The 20,965-nt window shown below is 38.2% G+C and overlaps 1 non-coding gene across 1 annotated transcript; it reads left to right on the top strand.

Annotated features, from left to right (window-relative positions):
• Window positions 1–3,557: 3,557 nt before the first annotated feature.
• On the top strand, window positions 3,558–3,664 carry LOC120577833 (small nucleolar RNA R71). The gene has a single exon (XR_005643801.1). It is a non-coding gene; the product is annotated as a small nucleolar RNA R71 (small nucleolar RNA).
• The last annotated feature ends 17,301 nt before the right edge of the window (window positions 3,665–20,965 follow it).

Here is a 20,965-nt window from a genome sequence, read left to right as displayed (position 1 = left end):
TATTCGGTGCGAGGTATAGAAGCCACAATGATTCCTCTTATCTTGTGATGTTTCTTATAAAGCTTCTTCTGAGCAGGAGTATGTATTCTTCTGTCTATAGCAGCTCCTTCTTCATCCAAATCCAGATCATCAACTCCATCTTCCAGTATATCCCATAGCTCTTCATCCAATCCCATGATAAAGCTGTACATATTAGTTTTCCACCATGAAAACTCTTCTGGATCTCCATTAAACTTTGGAGCTTTTCCAGAGTCTGTTTTCTTGTCAGCAGTATCATAGTCATGCTTGACACTTGTGTATTTTGGAGTAACTGATTCCTCATCTCCAGACATGTTTTTCTAATAGATCTTGAACTGTAACACGGTTAAGTGCTGTGATAACAGAGCAAGCTCTGATACCAATTGAAGGTGAAAAACACAAGAAGGGGGGGTTGAATTGTGTTTTCTTTTTCTCTTAAAAAAGGATTCTTCTTCTGATAAAACTTCAGAAGCAGTTTGATTGCTTCTGATGAAATGATCAGAGTCAGATTGCAGCGGAAAAGAACAGAGCAGAGAAAAGAAAGACAAAGACACAGGCAGTTATCCTGGTTCCTTCCACAACACGGAAGTAGTCCAGTCCCCCTTGCACTTCCAAGGAGATTTCACTATAATCACAAGATTACAACTGCTCAATACTTTCAAAGTATGAGACTTCACAAAACAATGCTCAAGCACACACGCAAGAGTCTTCCAATGCTCAAGCACTAAGCAAGAGACTTCTAATGCTCAAGCACGCAGGCAAGAGACTTCTAATCAAACAAAAATACAGAGAATTGAGTTTGAATTGAACACTTGATATACAATCAGTGGTGTTCACAATACAATACAGAAAAGACTCTAGACTTTGAATTTCTAAGATGTATCAAATCAGTGCAGAAATTCAGTGTGCTTTGTAGAATCAAATTGACAGAGTTTTGGCGCTTTTGAACTTATGTATCTCTATCTTAAAATCTTCAAGTCTTCATTCCTTTATATAGAGGTGTGAAAGAGACGTTGAGATAATCAGCACGTCTAAAGAGTCGTTTGAAATCCTTTGATTATCCACCAGTGATCCTTTGCCTGATTTGGGTGTAGTCCTTTGAAGAATAAACTTCAAATTCATTCCCATCTTGAGTGTACAAATTCTGCAGGCATGGCTGTTGTTTTGTCTTGTAGCGTAGACAGAAAACAGAGTAGTGGAGGTAGTGGTTGTACACTTGTACTTTGTCAACTCTATTAACGAGAGACAAGAGCTCAGTGCTATCCATATATCCGTTGATACCTCCCTTTCAATTCTTCGTTCTTCTTTGATAAGACTGAATTGAGAATCAGCAACTTTGAATCTTTAGTTTGATTAAAGGATCAAATGTAGCTTCTGGTGAAGATATTGCTTCTGATGAAAACTTTTGCTTCTGATGACTTTCTGCTTCTGATGACGTCATCTCTTCAGGAGTAGTTTAGCTTCAGGAGCAGTTTAGCTTCAGGAGCAGTTTTCTTCAGATGCTCAGAATTTCTTTTTTTTTTTCCATTGTTCTTCCAAGACCTATTGAAATAACTTGAGTAGCCTTTGGTCCTGTACACTTGAACAATTATTAGTAATAACCAATTGACAATTTTTAATACCTTGTTATCATCAAAACTTAATAAGGTTCATTGTGAAACACATTTTGTTCCAACATCCTATGCATGCATAATGAAGGATTTATTCCTTTAATGTCGTCAATGGTGTACCCTATAGCTTTAGGATACTTCTTGAGGACATAAAGTAACTTTTCAGTTTCTACTTCATCGAGGCTTGCATTTACAATAACAGGGTAGGTAGAGTTAGGGCCCAAGAATTCATACCTTAGATTTGATGGAAGTGGTTTAAGCTCTACTTTCGGTGCCTCCTTGGGTAGAAGTGTTGGTTCTTCTTTTACTAACTCCTCCACACTTAGACCTTCCATTGGAGGAGTTCTATTCAACAGCTCTTCATAAGCTTTTGCCTCCCTTTCCAGTTTTGTACCTGCATTGTTTACCAAGCATACTTCCAAACCATCATGTGTAGTTGATGCTAAGGAGCACTCTTTCACGCAATAGTCGATTATATCTATCATGCAACAAGAGTCCTTAATGGAAGGGCTTTTCATTAGTTTAGCAAGTTCAAATTCAACCGTCTCTTTACCGACATTAAAAGCAAGCTTACCCCTTTTTACATCAATGATGGCTCCTGCAGTAGCAAGAAAAGGTCTTCCTAAAAGAATTGATACTTGGTTGTCTTCCTCCATCTCCATTACAACAAAATCAGCGGGGATGTATACCTCTCCTACCTTAACGGGGACATCTTCTATGATTCCAGCTGGATACTTAGCAGAACGGTCCGCTAGTTGTAGGGTCATCCTTGTCGATTTAAGTTCCCCTATTCCCAACCTCTCTTAAAGGGATAAAGGCATTAGGCTGACACTGGCTCCTAGATCACACATAGCTTTCTTCACTACTTCTGACCCTATGACACAAGGTATGGAAAAACTGCCTGGGTCTTTAAGCTTTGGTGGCAATTTATTTTGGATGATGGCACTACATTCTTCAGTAAGGTTAACCGTCTCACCTTCCTCAATTTTTCTCTTTTTAGAAAGGATTTCTTTCAAAAATTTAGCATAGGTAGGCATTTCGGTTAAGACTTCGGTGAAAGGCACATCAATGTATATTTTGTTCATCATTTCTATGAACTTTTTAAATTGCTCATCTAGCTTAGATTTGGCAAACCTTTGTGGGAAGGGAATTTTTGGCTTAAAGGGAGGTGGTGTGTTTTCCTCAACTCGTGATTCTTCTCTTTCTGCCCTAGTTTCCCTATATGGTGGTTCGCAGATCTCTTTCTCACTGTCATTGGATTTGGTTCTCCTTATGGGATCTTCGAGTGGCTTACCACTCCTAAGTGTAACAACATTCATTTTGTTGGGGTGGTCAACCTTATGAACTACTTGGGAGAGCTGAGGTTCAGAAGTTTTGTTGTGAGAGAAGATGGAGTCTATCTTTGTTATGAGAGTAGCAAGAGAGTTGCTCAAAAGTCTAGTTTGGTCCTTAAGCTCTTGGAGCTGTTCGGATTGTTTAAGAAAATAGTTTTCCATTAAAAGTTCAATGTGAGATTTTTGAACAACTCTTTGGCCATTCTGAACAAAGTTTAACTGCTCAATACTACTTAGTTTGCAATCGATGCTAGAATGACTAGATAGGCCACATGCTTCACATGGAGGTGAGAAGGTAGGTGTGATAACACAAGTACTCATGCGATCAAGTCTTTGAGATAATGCATTCACCCTGGTAGATAGATAGTCAAAGGAAGAGGTTTCGTCCATACCTGCCTCTTTTTTAGAGGGTGAAGGATTGATGATTGCTTTCTCTTCCGTCCATTGAAAGAGGTTTAGAGCCATGTCCTCAATCAAGGCATAAGCTGTTGTGAAATCCTTGTTCATTAAGGCACCACCTGCAGCTGCATCAACAGTTAATTTAGTGTTAGATGTTAGACCATTATAAAAGGTGTGGATGATTAACCATTTCTCCAAACCGTGATGGGGACAACGTCTAAGTATTTCTTTAAAACGCTCCCACACATCGAAAAGAGATTCCCAGTTTTTTTGAGTAAATTGGTAAAGCTTTCCCCTAAGTTGGGCGGTTTTTGATAGGGGAAAGAAACGGCAAAGGAATTCTCGCCTCAGTTGGTCCCATGAGGTGATGGAACCAGGCTTTAAAGAATTGAACCAATTGCTGGCCCTATCTTTTAGAGAAAAAGGGAAGAGATCTAGCCTAACGGCTTCTTGGTCATCTTTGCAAGTTACACTAAGTCTCCAAAAGTTTGAGATATGTAAATTTGGATCTTCAGAGGGTTATCCAGAAAACTGGTTTTGTTGCACTAGAATTAGTAGTGCAGGTTTTATTTTGAAGTTGCTACCTTCAACCGTTGGGTAAACTATAATAGTGCATGGCTCATCCGAAGAAGGGATCGAATACTCCTTAAGAGTGCGTTCCTCAGCCATGTTATCTATTATCTTATGCTACCCAAGAAGTCAAGTGTAGGAAAAGAAAGAAAGAAGAAGGGGGAGAGAAAAGAGTTCTAATCACAAAGAAAGAGTTAATCAAATTAGTTTACTCCCCGGCAGCGGCGCCAAAAACTTGATGAGATAAAACCGCAAGTGCACGGTCTTACCGAAGTAGTATAAAAAGAGTATCGTTCCGACAGGGAGTAGTTCAATTTAATTAACCTTTAGAAATGATTAGAAAAGAAGAGAATTGTAAGTTGGGGTTTTCAAACGATTGAAAATTAATATAATAAAAGGAGCCTTGGGATCGTTGGTTTCATCTAAATAACAAGTCCTTCTCAAACCAAAACTATAAGCTTATAATGTTATGTTAGACCTAATTTCTCAAGACAGTTTCTCTTATGTTCCTCTAGAAACCAAGCCTATTTCGCTGACTTGATTACTATTAGATTTTGGTTCCTCTAACAACCAAGCCTATTTCGCTGACTTGATTGTTATTAGTTCCCTTGAAGATCGAAACTATATGTCTCAAAGATTGCAAAGCCTATTTCACTGATTTTGCAATCCTTGTCTGAATTCACTTGTTCGAATATCAAAGCTCCACTTTCGTTTTATGAATTGTTATTTGCAATAATGGATAAACAATTATCAAACCCTCCACTTTCATTTCCACAGTTTGATAATGGTTGATCCATGTTAAAGCGGTGAATTCAGATAAGAAATTAAGGTTACATAAGATTAAGGCTTAGAGCTTGGTTTGATTAGGATTATGTCATTTAGACTTATCCAACAATCCCAAGACAAGGAGAAGTCTACTCACTCATGTTCATCGTAGACATGGGGGAGAAGAGAGAAAGCATAAAGGTAAATGACAAGAAAATAAAGGAAAAGAAAAGAACTTTAATTAGAAAAGAAATTGTCACTTATTGAATTCCAAGTAAAGATGAATATTTGTGATGGATGGCTACTCTATTTATAGCATTCACTCGACTTAAAATCTAAGCAGTTACATTCGGGCTAAAAATAGAGTAGCTTAAAATCTAAGCAAAAGCAGCAAAAAGCACTCTGGAGGGTGGCACGGCCGTGCCAATGCTAGCACGGGCCGTGCCAAGCTTCTGACTTTGGGGAGACATATTTTTGTCTCTCAATCTTCATATTTTTGCATCCAATTAGCTCCAAGTCCCTTTCTTTTGCTCCAAGACTCAATCCATCCAATATTCATTCTTGAAATAAAATAAAATGCAATTTAAAGTAAACTATCCTAAAAAGGAAATAATGCTAATATAAAATAAAATAAAATCTAATTAAAACTAAACTAAAAAGCATATAAAAGTAAGCAATAAATGACTCATCAGTCCTGTACACTTGAACAAATATTTGCAATATCCAATTGACAATTTTTAATACCTTGTTATCATCAAAACTCATTAAGGTTTATTGTAAAACACATTTTGTTCCAACAATCTCCCCCTTCTTGATGATGACAAACAATAGTATTTAAAATGTTCAATTGTTGTTGATCTAATTAACAAGTTGACTTCCAGGTATGAGGTTTGTAAGCTCCCCCTGAGTCAAATAGACTTTTAAGGTGAGGTTTGTAAGCTCCCCCTAAGTTCTATACAAGTTAATTAAATTTTTCAATAAAGTGCACACAAGGTAATAACTCAGAAGCATTTCTCATTAAAAGTTTAAGAGTTTAGACACCGGTTCTATTAATTTAACTTGATTAAATTAATGGGGCTCAGAGCCTAAAAATACTATACATTTACTCCCCCTTTTGTCATCAACAAAAAGTATAAAAGAAAGACAAAACGAAAGAGAGTAAGTAATCAGAAGCAGTAAGTATCAGAGCAAAAATAAGTAACAGAAGAATAACATTGCTTTTAGAAAGAGTGAATAATAATCAGAACATGCAATGTGAACAATCAAAGAAAGACAATAGTTCAGAAGACTAAATAAGTAAAAATCTAAACAAGTAAAGTAAATGTGTGCAACTAAGGTTTGGCTTGTTTAGACATTGCTTCCATCAACTGCTTGATCTGCTCAGATTGTCTCTTCAATTCCTCTTCTTGCTTGGACACTATATCTTCTAAAACTTCAGTCTTCTGCTTTATCTTCTGAAACTCATTCTCCCTAGCCTGTGCTTCAGCTTGAGTAGTCAGAAGCTTCTGCTTCAGCTTGAGTAGTCAGAAGCTTCTGCTTCAGCTTCTGAAAGATCTTAGCATCCCTTGTAACATACTCATTTTCAGAAAAAGAAAGGAGCATTAGCAAGGCAGAGAAGCAGATCTTTAGCTTTCTGGACTTTGTGTATTGCTGCCAGATGCCTCTTAAGAACTATAGCTTGAGTTCTTAGGCATTTTTGACTTATCTTGTCCAGCAGTTCAGAAGCGTTTTTCTTCAGGTTCATCCATTGATACTGTAACACCCCGACTTCCCAACAATTATATTAATAAATAAAATCAGAGTTTAAATCAACAACGGAGTGTTACACTGCTTTTCAAAATTTCTTAAATAGAATATAAAACTATTTAATAAACATCCTTCTTAAACGACAATAATTTGCAGCGGAAAATATCTTTCAATGTTAAAACAACTTCCAATAACCCTTGGCACATGGCCTCAACAAAATATCTTTAAAGATAAAAATCCACATTCAACAAGTTCATAATGATACATAAGGAATGAAAACATGACAACAAATTCCCATCCCGTTACGTATCAGAGCCCTAGGACACATGAGCAACCACTTCAGTTACTTTTCAATACCTGCAAGTTACCCATACGAAGGGCAACAATTCCAAGCAGAAGGGGTGAGATTCACAAACAATAATAATAGTTATATAAATCATCAACTTAATTAAATAACATAATTAGCAGCATATATTCAACAATAATATTCATACTTCTTCATCTTTAAAAACACTTACTAAATCAACTAACGATGACAACAACAACTCAATCAACGACCACAACAATAACTCACTCAACGACAACAACAATTACAACAACTCCATCTACAACAACCACAACAATACAATCAACGACAACGACATCAACGACGACAAATTCTCCATCAACAACAACGACATCAACGACGACAAATTCTCCATCAACAACAACGACAACAACAACATCGAGGTAACACCATTTCCATCGTGTTGAATGTAACGCTCCTATTTCTATTAAAGCAATTAAACATGCGAATAATACATTTATTCAAGAAATAGAGATTACGTCTTATTCAAAATTCAAAAACCGATGGACATGTATGTAAACCTCAACAGTTACAGCGGAATATAAATCAGAGTGATCAAATATATACATGCCAAGAGCAAATAAATCATATCCAAAAGATAAATCTCAAAACCCAAACATCGGGTAGTCATCAACAAAATAATAATCCCAACGGAAATATAAATAACCTAATCTAGACCGACACGACAAGCCTAGATCAGAGCCGACACGACACCGATATCGGAGGAAGCTCCCGATATCCCAAGCAAAGACTCACCGAGACTACTCCTGCACAACGTCTACTCACCCATACAGGCAAGTAGGCGGTTAAAACCACTGGGGGTAAGCATTACATTATCATAATCCAGATAATAATCAAATCAAATAATATCATGTACTTGAATAATAATAGTCATGCATAAATACTTATATCACAACTTGATAGTTCATATCCACAGATATCAATCACATGAATAATTATCCAATCATAAATGTTCATTCACAACATCAATCACGAACGATCATTATCAACTTTCATTCTTCTCTATTCATCACCAATCACATATTTCACATAGGACTCATGCTATGATATGCACTTATTGACACATAAATGCATGTGGTACCAAATCTCAACAAGGTCGTCACCTCCGATGGACAAGTCAACATCGCATGTAAAGCTCACCTCTGCCTTACAATAATCTCGAAGTAAAAGATTCATCCCTTTTACAGCAACAACGACTATGATGCATGGACATGTGTAAGGACTCGATAATGCGACAACAAATCACAATCTCAACTCAATATATAGGACAACACCCAATTATATTGATTATCTCCACAACATTGCATTATCAAGAAAACATGCCCACACAAATAAATCATAGTATTCGTCATCACACATCAACATATTATCAATAATCAACAATGTCACTCAACATCAACTATATCATATAGTTTCACCAATTCAAGCATTCTCATATTCCAAGTAAGATAGCAAAATAAATCTCATGATCATTATCACATCTCAATTACATATTTACATACTCAATTATTCCCTCTAAATACTTCATTAAGCCCAATATCAAGTTTGGAAAAGTTTCACGACTCATAGAAAAAGTTATGCTAAGTTTTCACAAAAATTCACATGACCCATGTGTAGTAATTTGATCATAACTCGAGTTCTAAAAATCATTTGGACCTGAAACCAACGCCATTAGAAAGCTAACAAAATTATCTAAAACTTTCATGTTTACACCAAAGGCCAATTCGAAACAGAAATAGGTGAAAAAGACGCAAGAACGCGAAACAGGAGATGCTGGAACTGGCCTGCTTCTGAAGTGTGCTTCTGAAGTGTGCTTCTGAAGTTTGCTTCTGAAGTTTGCTTCTGAAGTTTGCTTCTGAAGTATGCTTCTGAAGTGTGCTTCTGAAGTGTTCGCTTACAGCTTTTCCAAAAAGTGCGTTTTTCACTATTTCGCGCGTAAAATGCAAACCGTTAATCGGATTTTGATGCCGTTTTCACCTACACGATCCTGACACTTGACTCTAACATAATCTATAAAAAAATTTCATGTTTCAACCATCCCAAAAGTCATTTTCCAAAACCTCACATAATCACTTATTGGCGAAAACGCTTAAACATCGACATTTCACACGAAAAACCCGTTTTCTCCCAAACGACTCAACTAACATAACCACAACATGAAAACAGAAATTCTCATAGGTTCAATTCATCCAAAAATAACAAAATTTCAGTCAACAACCATATATATATCAAAAAGTTCATTTTGGTCCTTCACATGAACACTTAACTCAACTTCACTAATTTCACAAAACCATCAACAACAATTTATTTCTCATCATCAATCCACAATTAAGTATACCCAAATCATAATTCACTTACAATAGCATCAGTTAACAATAACCACATTAATGGAATATGAATCACATCTCTTTTCAATCAAAGCATATCAAATTTCATCAATTAAGCATAATTTCATAACTTAACATTTATACATACTTTGAAACATGTAATTTCACCCATAAACATACCATAATCATCAATTCAAGCACAAGAAAATAGCATCACAGCTAGAGCACGAATTTAACAACAATTGTTCACCAACCCATTTTCATACAACATGAGAAAATGCAAAGATTGTACATGATTATGATAATAACTAACCCCCTTACCTTTGAAGTTGATTATCTCTAACCCTTGCTTCAATTCAGCTCCTAGGTCACCCAAATTGATTCCCCAAGCTTTCCCTTCAACACTCTTGTTCTTCTCTTCACCTCTTTCTATCTCTATCTCCCTCTCTCTCTAGGAAAGTGTTTTGTGAAGTGAATGAAAGATATTTTCCTATGACAACCCTAATGTTATCTCCCTTAATGGGCTCAATTCCAAATTCTAATGGGCCTAACTCATTCTAACATAATTCCAAAAAGTTTCTATCCACTCAACGGTAATTACTAACAACGGTAAAATATAACGAACGGTCACTAACGATAAAAACTAATCATTACACTAGTAACTTGGTAAAATAAGGGTTCTCATTAAATATTAAAATGATTCTCACCAAAATTACCATTTTACCCTTACCCGTCAAATGACTAAAATACTCTTCTAATACGGTAATCCACGTAAATGCACCCGACGACAATTAAATACACACAAGCACAATTAATCACACACAAACACAATTAAAAGTAATTAAAATAAATCTAGCTAAAAATTGGGCTGTTACAACTCTCCCCCCCTAAAAGAATTTTCGCCCTCGAAAATTTACCTGAAGGAAACAACTCCGGATACGAAACTCTCATCCTACTCTCCGGTTCCCAAGTGGCACTCTCTCCAGTTGGTCCAACCCAAATCACCTTGACCAAAGCAATCTCCTTGCCACGCAAACGCTTCAACTCGCGATCCTCAATCCTAATCGGCAAAGTCTCAACCGTCAAATTATCTCTTACTTCCAACTCATCCACTTGAATCACATGAGACGCATCATGCACATACTTCCTCAACTGAGACGCATGAAACACATTATGAAGATTCGACAAAGACGGTGGCAACGCAATCCGGTACGCTACAACCCCAACCTTCTCAATGACATCAAACGGCCCAACAAAACGAGGAGTCAACTTCCTACACTTTAAAGCACGACCAACTCCGGTCACAGGATTCACCCTCAAAAACACATGATCACCAACTTGAAACTCAATATCCTTTCTCCTCTTATCATGATAACTCTTCTGTCTACTCTGAGACGCCTTCATCTTCTCCTGAATTATCTTAACCTTCTCCGTAGTTTCTTGCACAACTTCCGGCCCAAACAAAGCACTTTCTCCGGATTCAAACCAACACAACGGTGTCCTACACCTCCGACCATACAAAGCCTCAAACGGTGCCATACCGATACTAGCATGAAAACTGTTGTTGTAAGTAAACTCAATCAACGGTAAACATTCGTCCCAACTGACACCTTGCTCCAAAACACAAGCCCTCAACAAATCCTCCAAACTCTGAATAGTCCTCTCCGTCTGCCCATCGGTCTGAGGATGGTAAGCAGAACTCAATCTCAACTTAGTTCCCAAAGCAGCTTGCAAACTCTCCCAAAACTTAGAAGTAAACCTCGGATCCCGATCCGACACAATACTAGAAGGAATACCATGCAATCTAACAATCTGCTCAATGTAGATCTCAGCTAACTTCGCTACCGACATACCAGTCTTGATAGGAACAAAATGCGCTGACTTCGTCAACCGATCAACAATCACCCAAATCGAATCGAAACCCTTACTAGTCTTAGGCAACGCTCCAACAAAATCCATAGAAATGCTATCCCACTTCCACTCTGGCACAAACAGTGGTTGCATCAAACCCGACGGTCTCTGATGTTCAATCTTTGATTTCTGACAAACCAAGCAAGAATAAACAAACTCAGCAATCTCCTTCTTCATTCCAGGCCACCAAAACAACCTTTTCAAATCCTGATACATCTTAGTTGCTCCTGGGTGAATACTCAAACTACTTCTATGACCTTCGTCCAAAATTTGCCTCTTGAGCTCAAACACATCCGGCACACAAACTCGATCACGAAACATCAAAACACCAGTCTCACCCAATCTAAAGTCTCCACCTTTTCCTTGATTAACCAACGTCACTCGATTCACGAGTTCCAAATCTTCCTTCTGACCATTGTTGATCTCTTCCAAAATATTGCTTGTCAACTTCAACATACCCAACCTCACACCATCAGGTGTCAACTCACTAACCAAACTCAAGTCTCGAAACTGCTCAATCAATTCCAACTCTTTAACCATCAAAGCAGACATATGCAAAGTCTTTCTACTCAAAGCATCCGCAACAACATTAGCCTTTCCGGGATGATAACTCAACTGAAAATCAAAATCCTTAAGATATTCCAACCATCTTCTCTGCCTCATATTCAACTCTTTCTGCTCAAACAAATACTTCAAACTCTTGTGGTCACTGAACACCTCAAACTTAGAACCATACAGATAATGTCTCCAAATCTTCAATGTATACACAACGGCTGCCAATTCCAAATCATGAGTCGGATAATTCTTCTCATGCACTTTCAATTGCCTCGAAGCATAAGCTACAACCTGACGATTCTGCATAAGCACACCACCAAGACCCATCTTAGAAGCATCACAATACACAACAAACGATTCCTTCGGATTCGGCAAAATCAACACCGGAGCTAAAGTCAACCTCTTCTTCAACTCTTGGAAACTCTTCTCACACTTGGCATCCCAAACATAAGCTTGTCCTTTCCGAGTCAACTGCGTCAATGGCAACGCCAACTTAGAGAATCCCTCAATGAACCTCCGATAATAACCGGCCAAACCAAGAAAGCTTCTAATCTCAAAAACAGACTTAGGAGACTCCCACTGCAACACTGCATCAACCTTGGAAGGATCCACAGAAATACCACCCTTAGAAATCACATGACCAAGGAAACTCACTTCCTTCAACCAAAACTCACACTTAGACAACTTGGCACACAACTGGTTCTCTTTCAAGACTTGCAACACAATCCTCAAATGCTCAGCATGCTCTTCCTCAGACTTTGAATACACCAAAATATCATCTATGAACACCACCACAAAACGGTCCAGATAAGGATGAAATATTCTATTCATGTATTCCATAAAGACACCTGGTGCATTAGATACTCCAAATGGCATCACAGAATACTCATAGTGTCCATACCTCGTTCGGAACGCAGTTTTGGATATATCTTCCGCCTTTACTCTAATCTGATGATATCCTGATCTCAAATCAATCTTACTAAACACCTCTGCACCCACTAGCTGATCCATCAAATCATCAATCCTTGGAAGTGGATACCGATTCTTAATCGTCACCTTGTTCAACTGCCGATAATCCACACACAACCTCATGCTTCCATCTTTCTTCTTAACCAACAACACTGGAGCACCCCACGGTGAAACACTCGGTCTAATAAACTGCTTCTCAAGCAACTCTTCCAACTGATTCTTCAATTCACCCAACTCCGATGCAGACATCCGATACGGCGCAATCGAAATAGGACTCGTGCCTGGTACCAAATCAATTGCAAACTCAACTTCCCTCTCCGGCAGTAACTCGGTAATATCCTCTGGAAAAACCTCAGGAAACTCTTGCGCTACCGGCAAATCACTAACCCCTTTCTCACCACCAACCTTCAAAGATGCAAACATCATAAACACACAAGCCTCACCATCTAAAGACTTCTTCACTTGCTCCGCGGTTAAAAACTTCCTATCTAACTCTTCTACCGGCTTAGAAAAAGTCACACTCCTAGTCAAACAATTAATGCTAACCCCAAAAGCTAACAACCAATCCATACCAAAAATCACATCCATATGCTTCAACGGAAGACAAACAAGATCCAACTCAAAATCAACATCACCAAAATTAACAGGACACTTAGCACACATAAAAGAAGTAGTCACCGAACCGCTAGCCGGGGTGTCAATAACCATTCCACGCAACAAAGGAGTTACAACCAAATCCAAACGTTCAACACAACTAGCCGAGATAAAAGAATGAGTAGCACCAGTATCAATAATTGCAATCAAAGGAGTACTATTGATAAAACACATACCTCGGATAAGATTATCCGGCTGCTCCACCTCCTCGGCGTTCAAAGCAAACACCTTTCCCGCCGCCTTCTTTGGCTTGGTACACTTGGTACTAATATGACCCTTCTCTCCACAATTGTAACAAGTAATCTCTCTTGCAACACCTCTGCAATCGACCGCCTTGTGACCCGCTTTCCCACACTTGTGACAAGTAAAATCATTCTTGCAATCACTAGCATAATGACCCATAGCTCCACACTTAAAGCACTTGACTTCCGCCAAACTTGGCCTAGAGCCTCCACCAGCTTCTCTCTTCTTTCCTTTGTCCTTGCTGTAAGGTTTTCCAGCCCCATGTCCTCTTCCTCTCTTTTCACCCTGAGCCTTGTAGTAATTAGACTTAGCCTTCCCAGCATCATCAAACATACGACACTTATGCACCAAAGTATCAAAGTCTCGGATCTCCTGAACACACATGTACTGATAGATGTCCGGCCTAAGCCCACTTTCAAACTTCACACACTTGGAAACCATAGCATCCTCCGCATTGATGTAGGGACAAAACCTTGCAAGCTCCTCAAACTTCGCCGCATACTCGGCCACAGACATACTTCCTTGCTTCAAATTCAGGAACTCCACTTCCTTCCTAGTCCTCAAATCCTCTGGAAAGTACTTCCTCAAAAACTCAGCCTTGAACCTTGTCCAAGTCACAACCTCTCCACCAATCTCAAGTCTTCCCTTAGCATTGGTCCACCAATACTCAGCCTCCTCAGCAAGCATGTGAGTAGCCAACCTCACCTTCTGATCATCACTAGTCACCATAGCACGAAAGATCCTCTCCATGCCTTGCAACCATGTTTGAGCTCCATCCGGGTCGAACCTTCCCTTGAACGTAGGTGGATTGTTTCGCAAGAAACGATCAAGCCTCCGCTCCTCAGCTTCTCCCTCATTCCGACGACCAATCGCCGCTTGCTCATTCGATTGAGCCAAAACCTGAGCCATCGCTGCCAAGGCTTGTGCAATCGCCGCATCATCACGACCTCCTGCCATGTTCGCACTACACAACCATCTAACCGATAAGAAACATCACAACAAAAATTAATCTAAACGCGACTAACCAGGCTCTGATACCAACTTGTAACGCTCCTATTTCTATTAAAGCAATTAAACATGCGAATAATACATTTATTCAAGAAATAGAGATTACGTCTTATTCAAAATTCAAAAACCGATGGACATGTATGTAAACCTCAACAGTTACAGCGGAATATAAATCAGAGTGATCAAATATATACATGCCAAGAGCAAATAAATCATATCCAAAAGATAAATCTCAAAACCCAAACATCGGGTAGTCATCAACAAAATAATAATCCCAACGGAAATATAAATAACCTAATCTAGACCGACACGACAAGCCTAGATCAGAGCCGACACGACACCGATATCGGAGGAAGCTCCCGATATCCCAAGCAAAGACTCACCGAGACTACTCCTGCACAACGTCTACTCACCCATACAGGCAAGTAGGCGGTTAAAACCACTGGGGGTAAGCATTACATTATCATAATCCAGATAATAATCAAATCAAATAATATCATGTACTTGAATAATAATAGTCATGCATAAATACTTAAATCACAACTTGATAGTTCATATCCACAGATATCAATCACATGAATAATTATCCAATCATAAATGTTCATTCACAACATCAATCACGAACGATCATTATCAACTTTCATTCTTCTCTATTCATCACCAATCACATATTTCACATAGGACTCATGCTATGATATGCACTTATTGACACATAAATGCATGTGGTACCAAATCTCAACAAGGTCGTCACCTCCGATGGACAAGTCAACATCGCATGTAAAGCTCACCTCTGCCTTACAATAATCTCGAAGTAAAAGATTCATCCCTTTTACAGCAACAACGACTATGATGCATGGACATGTGTAAGGACTCGATAATGCGACAACAAATCACAATCTCAACTCAATATATAGGACAACACCCAATTATATTGATTATCTCCACAACATTGCATTATCAAGAAAACATGCCCACACAAATAAATCATAGTATTCGTCATCACACATCAACATATTATCAATAATCAACAATGTCACTCAACATCAACTATATCATATAGTTTCACCAATTCAAGCATTCTCATATTCCAAGTAAGATAGCAAAATAAATCTCATGATCATTATCACATCTCAATTACATATTTACATACTCAATTATTCCCTCTAAATACTTCATTAAGCCCAATATCAAGTTTGGAAAAGTTTCACGACTCATAGAAAAAGTTATGCTAAGTTTTCACAAAAATTCACATGACCCATGTGTAGTAATTTGATCATAACTCGAGTTCTAAAAATCATTTGGACCTGAAACCAACGCCATTAGAAAGCTAACAAAATTATCTAAAACTTTCATGTTTACACCAAAGGCCAATTCGAAACAGAAATAGGTGAAAAAGACGCAAGAACGCGAAACAGGAGATGCTGGAACTGGCCTGCTTCTGAAGTGTGCTTCTGAAGTATGCTTCTGAAGTGTGCTTCTGAAGTTTGCTTCTGAAGTTTGCTTCTGAAGGATGCTTCTGAAGTATGCTTCTGAAGTGTGCTTCTGAAGTGTTCGCTTACAGCTTTTCCAAAAAGTGCGTTTTTCACTATTTCGCGCGTAAAATGCAAACCGTTAATCGGATTTTGATGCCGTTTTCACCTACACGATCCTGACACTTGACTCTAACATAATCTATAAAAAAATTTCATGTTTCAACCATCCCAAAAGTCATTTTCCAAAACCTCACATAATCACTTATTGGCGAAAACGCTTAAACATCGACATTTCACACGAAAAACCCGTTTTCTCCCAAACGACTCAACTAACATAACCACAACATGAAAACAGAAATTCTCATAGGTTCAATTCATCCAAAAATAACAAAATTTCAGTCAACAACCATATATATATCAAAAAGTTCATTTTGGTCCTTCACATGAACACTTAACTCAACTTCACTAATTTCACAAAACCATCAACAACAATTTATTTCTCATCATCAATCCACAATTAAGTATACCCAAATCATAATTCACTTACAATAGCATCAGTTAACAATAACCACATTAATGGAATATGAATCACATCTCTTTTCAATCAAAGCATATCAAATTTCATCAATTAAGCATAATTTCATAACTTAACATTTATACATACTTTGAAACATGTAATTTCACCCATAAACATACCATAATCATCAATTCAAGCACAAGAAAATAGCATCACAGCTAGAGCACGAATTTAACAACAATTGTTCACCAACCCATTTTCATACAACATGAGAAAATGCAAAGATTGTACATGATTATGATAATAACTAACCCCCTTACCTTTGAAGTTGATTATCTCTAACCCTTGCTTCAATTCAGCTCCTAGGTCACCCAAATTGATTCCCCAAGCTTTCCCTTCAACACTCTTGTTCTTCTCTTCACCTCTTTCTATCTCTATCTCCCTCTCTCTCTAGGAAAGTGTTTTGTGAAGTGAATGAAAGATATTTTCCTATGACAACCCTAATGTTATCTCCCTTAATGGGCTCAATTCCAAATTCTAATGGGCCTAACTCATTCTAACATAATTCCAAAAAGTTTCTATCCACTCAACGGTAATTACTAACAACGGTAAAATATAACGAACGGTCACTAACGATAAAAACTAATCATTACACTAGTAACTTGGTAAAATAAGGGTTCTCATTAAATATTAAAATGATTCTCACCAAAATTACCATTTTACCCTTACCCGTCAAATGACTAAAATACTCTTCTAATACGGTAATCCACGTAAATGCACCCGACGACAATTAAATACACACAAGCACAATTAATCACACACAAACACAATTAAAAGTAATTAAAATAAATCTAGCTAAAAATTGGGCTGTTACATTGAATGACTAAGCATTCCGGGGCATAAGCCCCCAACAATTTGAATGACAAGGCATTCCAGGGCTTGAGCCCTCAACAGTTTGAATGACAAAGCATTCCAGGGGGCATAAGCCCCCAACGATTGAATGACATAGCATTCCAGGGCATAAGCCCTCAACGATTGAATGACATAGCATTCCAGGGCATGAGCCCTCAACAGTGTCCTAATCATGAAGGACTCAACTTGTGTATATCAGCATACAACTCAACTACGACAACGACAACGACTGTGCACAATAACTTTGACTCACTCCCCAACTTGGTCAACATCAACAACCTATGACTCCGTTACTTATAACGACAACTCACAACTTACAACCGAACCAACACATTGTATATTCTAATTGAATGCAGTTAAGTATAAACCAGCATTCATCAACAATCATAATCAATCAACAGCAACACAACAGTATACAACAGCGTGATATAACAGTATCTTATGCAATTCAACGATGTCTAACATTTTCACATAATCCAAGTAATACTTATACAATTTTATCATATTAATAACCTCAATTTGTCATAACCAGCTTCTCAGATCATCATTTATATCCTATACATCTTTCATTGTTATCCCAAAGTTCAACTCACAACTACTCGTGTGACAAAACCACAAGAAACCTAAACACGGCAGTCTGTCAAGCACTAGCTCGCGAGGCGAGAGCCTCTACTCGCCACGGCGAGTTAGGGTAAAACGCTCAAGAATCCATTCTGACTCATTTCCGAGTTCAATCTCATTCTAAAACTTTGCCCAATCATTAAGGTACATGTTGAGGCCCTCATAAACATCCAAGGTTAAACTCACAGCTCAAAAATGCGAAATCGTGCAAGCTCTTTGCCCACACTCGCTGTGGCGAGTAGACTTGCTCGCTATGGCGAGCTGCGTAGTGCAACTCGCGAGGCGAACAACTCCTGCTCGCGAGGCGAGCGATGATCTTCATCACTCGCTATGGCGAGGATCATCACTCGGGAGGCGAGCGATGAATAACAGTACGGCCAGGTTACAGTTTTTCTCAAAAATTCACCCAAACCCATTGTTCTAACCTTGAAACTGATTCTAAACATCAATATATGAAGCATCTAAGGTCTGTTCATCATTTCTACATCAATTAACCCTAATTTCATAATTTAATCATCAATTCTCATCATAACCCTAATTCCCAATTCACCAAATTTATTCATAACTTTTGTTAAAACATAATCAGAATCATATACACTAAAATTAATGTAAGTTAGCCTCACCCTTACCTTAGATAATCGAAGTCGCAGCCCTCTCTTGGTCTTCTCCCTTCTAAGGCTTTTTCTCCCCCTTTCTCTGTTGTACGTGAAACTGCCTCTCCTTTCTATTTTCTATTTCTCAATAAATATAACCTCTCAATATTCTTTAACTCCTCTTAATTCTATTAAATTCCAATTTAACCCCCAAACTTCAAAATAAATCCTAATTCTCACTTATTCTATTAAATACTAAAAATAGTCATTCAATAAAATACACCACACCACAAATCAACATAAATGATTTAAAAATCATATAAAATACTTTAAATCAACTAAAAATAATTAAATAAAATTGGGGCGTTACAGATACTCATAGTGGATGGAAAGTATAGGAACTTTTCTAAGAAGAATTAGTTCTTTTACTTCATCCCCGATCCTCAGCAACTCATTATCAATAATTTCATATTCTAGAATGTTTAGTAAAGGTTGTTGGAAGGTTATGATTTGAGAAGTGGATGGTAGGTCAGAGACAGTTTGTGGTTCAGGGATAATTTCAGGTTGGGTTTGCTCAGAAGCAACTTGTTCAGGAACAACATGTTCAGGAACAGTTTGCTCATTTTGGGGTTCAGAATCATTTTGGGGTTAGTTCTGAAGTTCACTATGAACTTCAGGTTCGTTTTCTATGACTGAGCTTGATGATTGTTGATTTTCTGAAACAGTCTTTTCATGGACTGTCTCAGAGGCTTTTTGTGGGGTTATGCTCATCTCACCACCTAAGTGTTTTTCTAGAGAAAATAGGGTTGATGGAGAAGATGGTTGTTGAGGTTGGAGTTCTTCTGAAATAACCTCTGTTGAAGCTACTTCAGAGGCTTTTTGAGATTCTGGGTTTGGTTCAAGTAGAATAACATTGAGAGCTTGAATAACTGGAGGTTAGAAGGTTTGAAAGTATATGTTTGAGGTTGGTTGGAAGTTTTAATTGATTTGGATTTGGGTAGAGGCTTTTTGTAGCGCTGACTTAGAGGAATGTCATCTAAGTCAGTGGAGGATGAAGATGATGGTGAAGGAGAAGAACTAAGAATCTGAATATTGATATGAGCATTAGGATCAGTTGAGTTACCTAAAAGATGAGGATCTGATCTCACAGCTTCTGATGCAGATTCTGAAGCAGCAGCTTCTGATGTTCCTTTTCCTTTCATCAGATTCTCTTGAAGTAGAATAGTTGCTTCCTTAACTGTCTGTTTTCCAACTTCAGCAACCAGAGATGCAATCTCAGCATCTAGAGAACCAGATTCTGCAAGCCCTACAGCTTTGAGCTTATCATCTCTTTGCTTAATGTATAGTTCAGCCAGTCTCTTCTGCTTGGCTAACTCATCAGCAGCAACCTCCTTAGCCCTTTGCGCCATCTCAGGAGTCACTTCCACCATAGCTGATACAATATCCAGAGGCTTTTTATCCTTTTTCTTCTGAATGACTTCTTCACGAAGAGCAGCTTCCCTAGAAGCATCTCGAACCTCATGCTTCTTGATTCTTTTCTTCTGAATGACTTCATCAGAAGCATATTTAGAAGCTGTTGAACCTTCAGTCTTAACAGTTTTATCTCTCTTGGGTTTGGGTGCTGAAACATCATCCTTCTCAACATTCTTTGTTCTCTTTCCTTTAACCTTGAGAGGGCCTCGTCCCATATTGTCAGGAATGGAAGCATAGCTGATTATCTCACCAGTATTCTGAAAGTGAGCTTTGATGAATTGATACAGAACCTCAGGATTGTCCTATTTTGAGATGAGAGGAAAATCTGTCATAAGATCTGATTGAATAGTCTCTGTCTTCAGATCCTCTTCATGTAAATTGACCTCCCCAACTAAGTACATAGACCTAAGAGTTTTTCCATTGATGATCTTTCCCACAACAGTTCCAAGCTCTTCATCTGAGGAGACTCCATAGTTCTTCAGATGCTTTAGCAATTGTCCTTGAACAAAAATTTCAGACAAAAGCCTTCCAAAAGGGATCTGCCTTCTTCCATTATTCTGGCTTTCCCGTAATGCCCAGCATATATGATGCAATATGTACTTTGGTAGATTTATCCTATCAAAGGTAGCAAGGAAGTACAGAACCAACTTGTGATCCAGAGAAGGAGAATCAGTACCTCCTCCCTTCTGAAAAATGCATTCTGATAAGATTTTCTTGAGCATCCTGTGAATTGGGGACAAGTCTGAAGATTTTGCTTTGACATTTCCTTTGAACAGGACTCCATTAATCTTTTTCTCCCACTGGCTTTTAATAGCATCCACTTGAAACAGGCCATCATTTGAGCATCTGCATGCTTTAGCAATTGTTTCTACTGTGATGGTAATCTCCATACCCATCACAG

Source organism: Medicago truncatula, unplaced genomic scaffold (genome assembly GCF_003473485.1).
Source record: "Medicago truncatula cultivar Jemalong A17 unplaced genomic scaffold, MtrunA17r5.0-ANR MtrunA17Chr0c01, whole genome shotgun sequence".
Lineage (NCBI taxonomy): Eukaryota > Viridiplantae > Streptophyta > Magnoliopsida > Fabales > Fabaceae > Medicago > Medicago truncatula.
The sequence above is the reverse complement of the archived record's forward strand: the minus strand, read 5'-3'. Positions and strand labels throughout refer to the sequence as shown.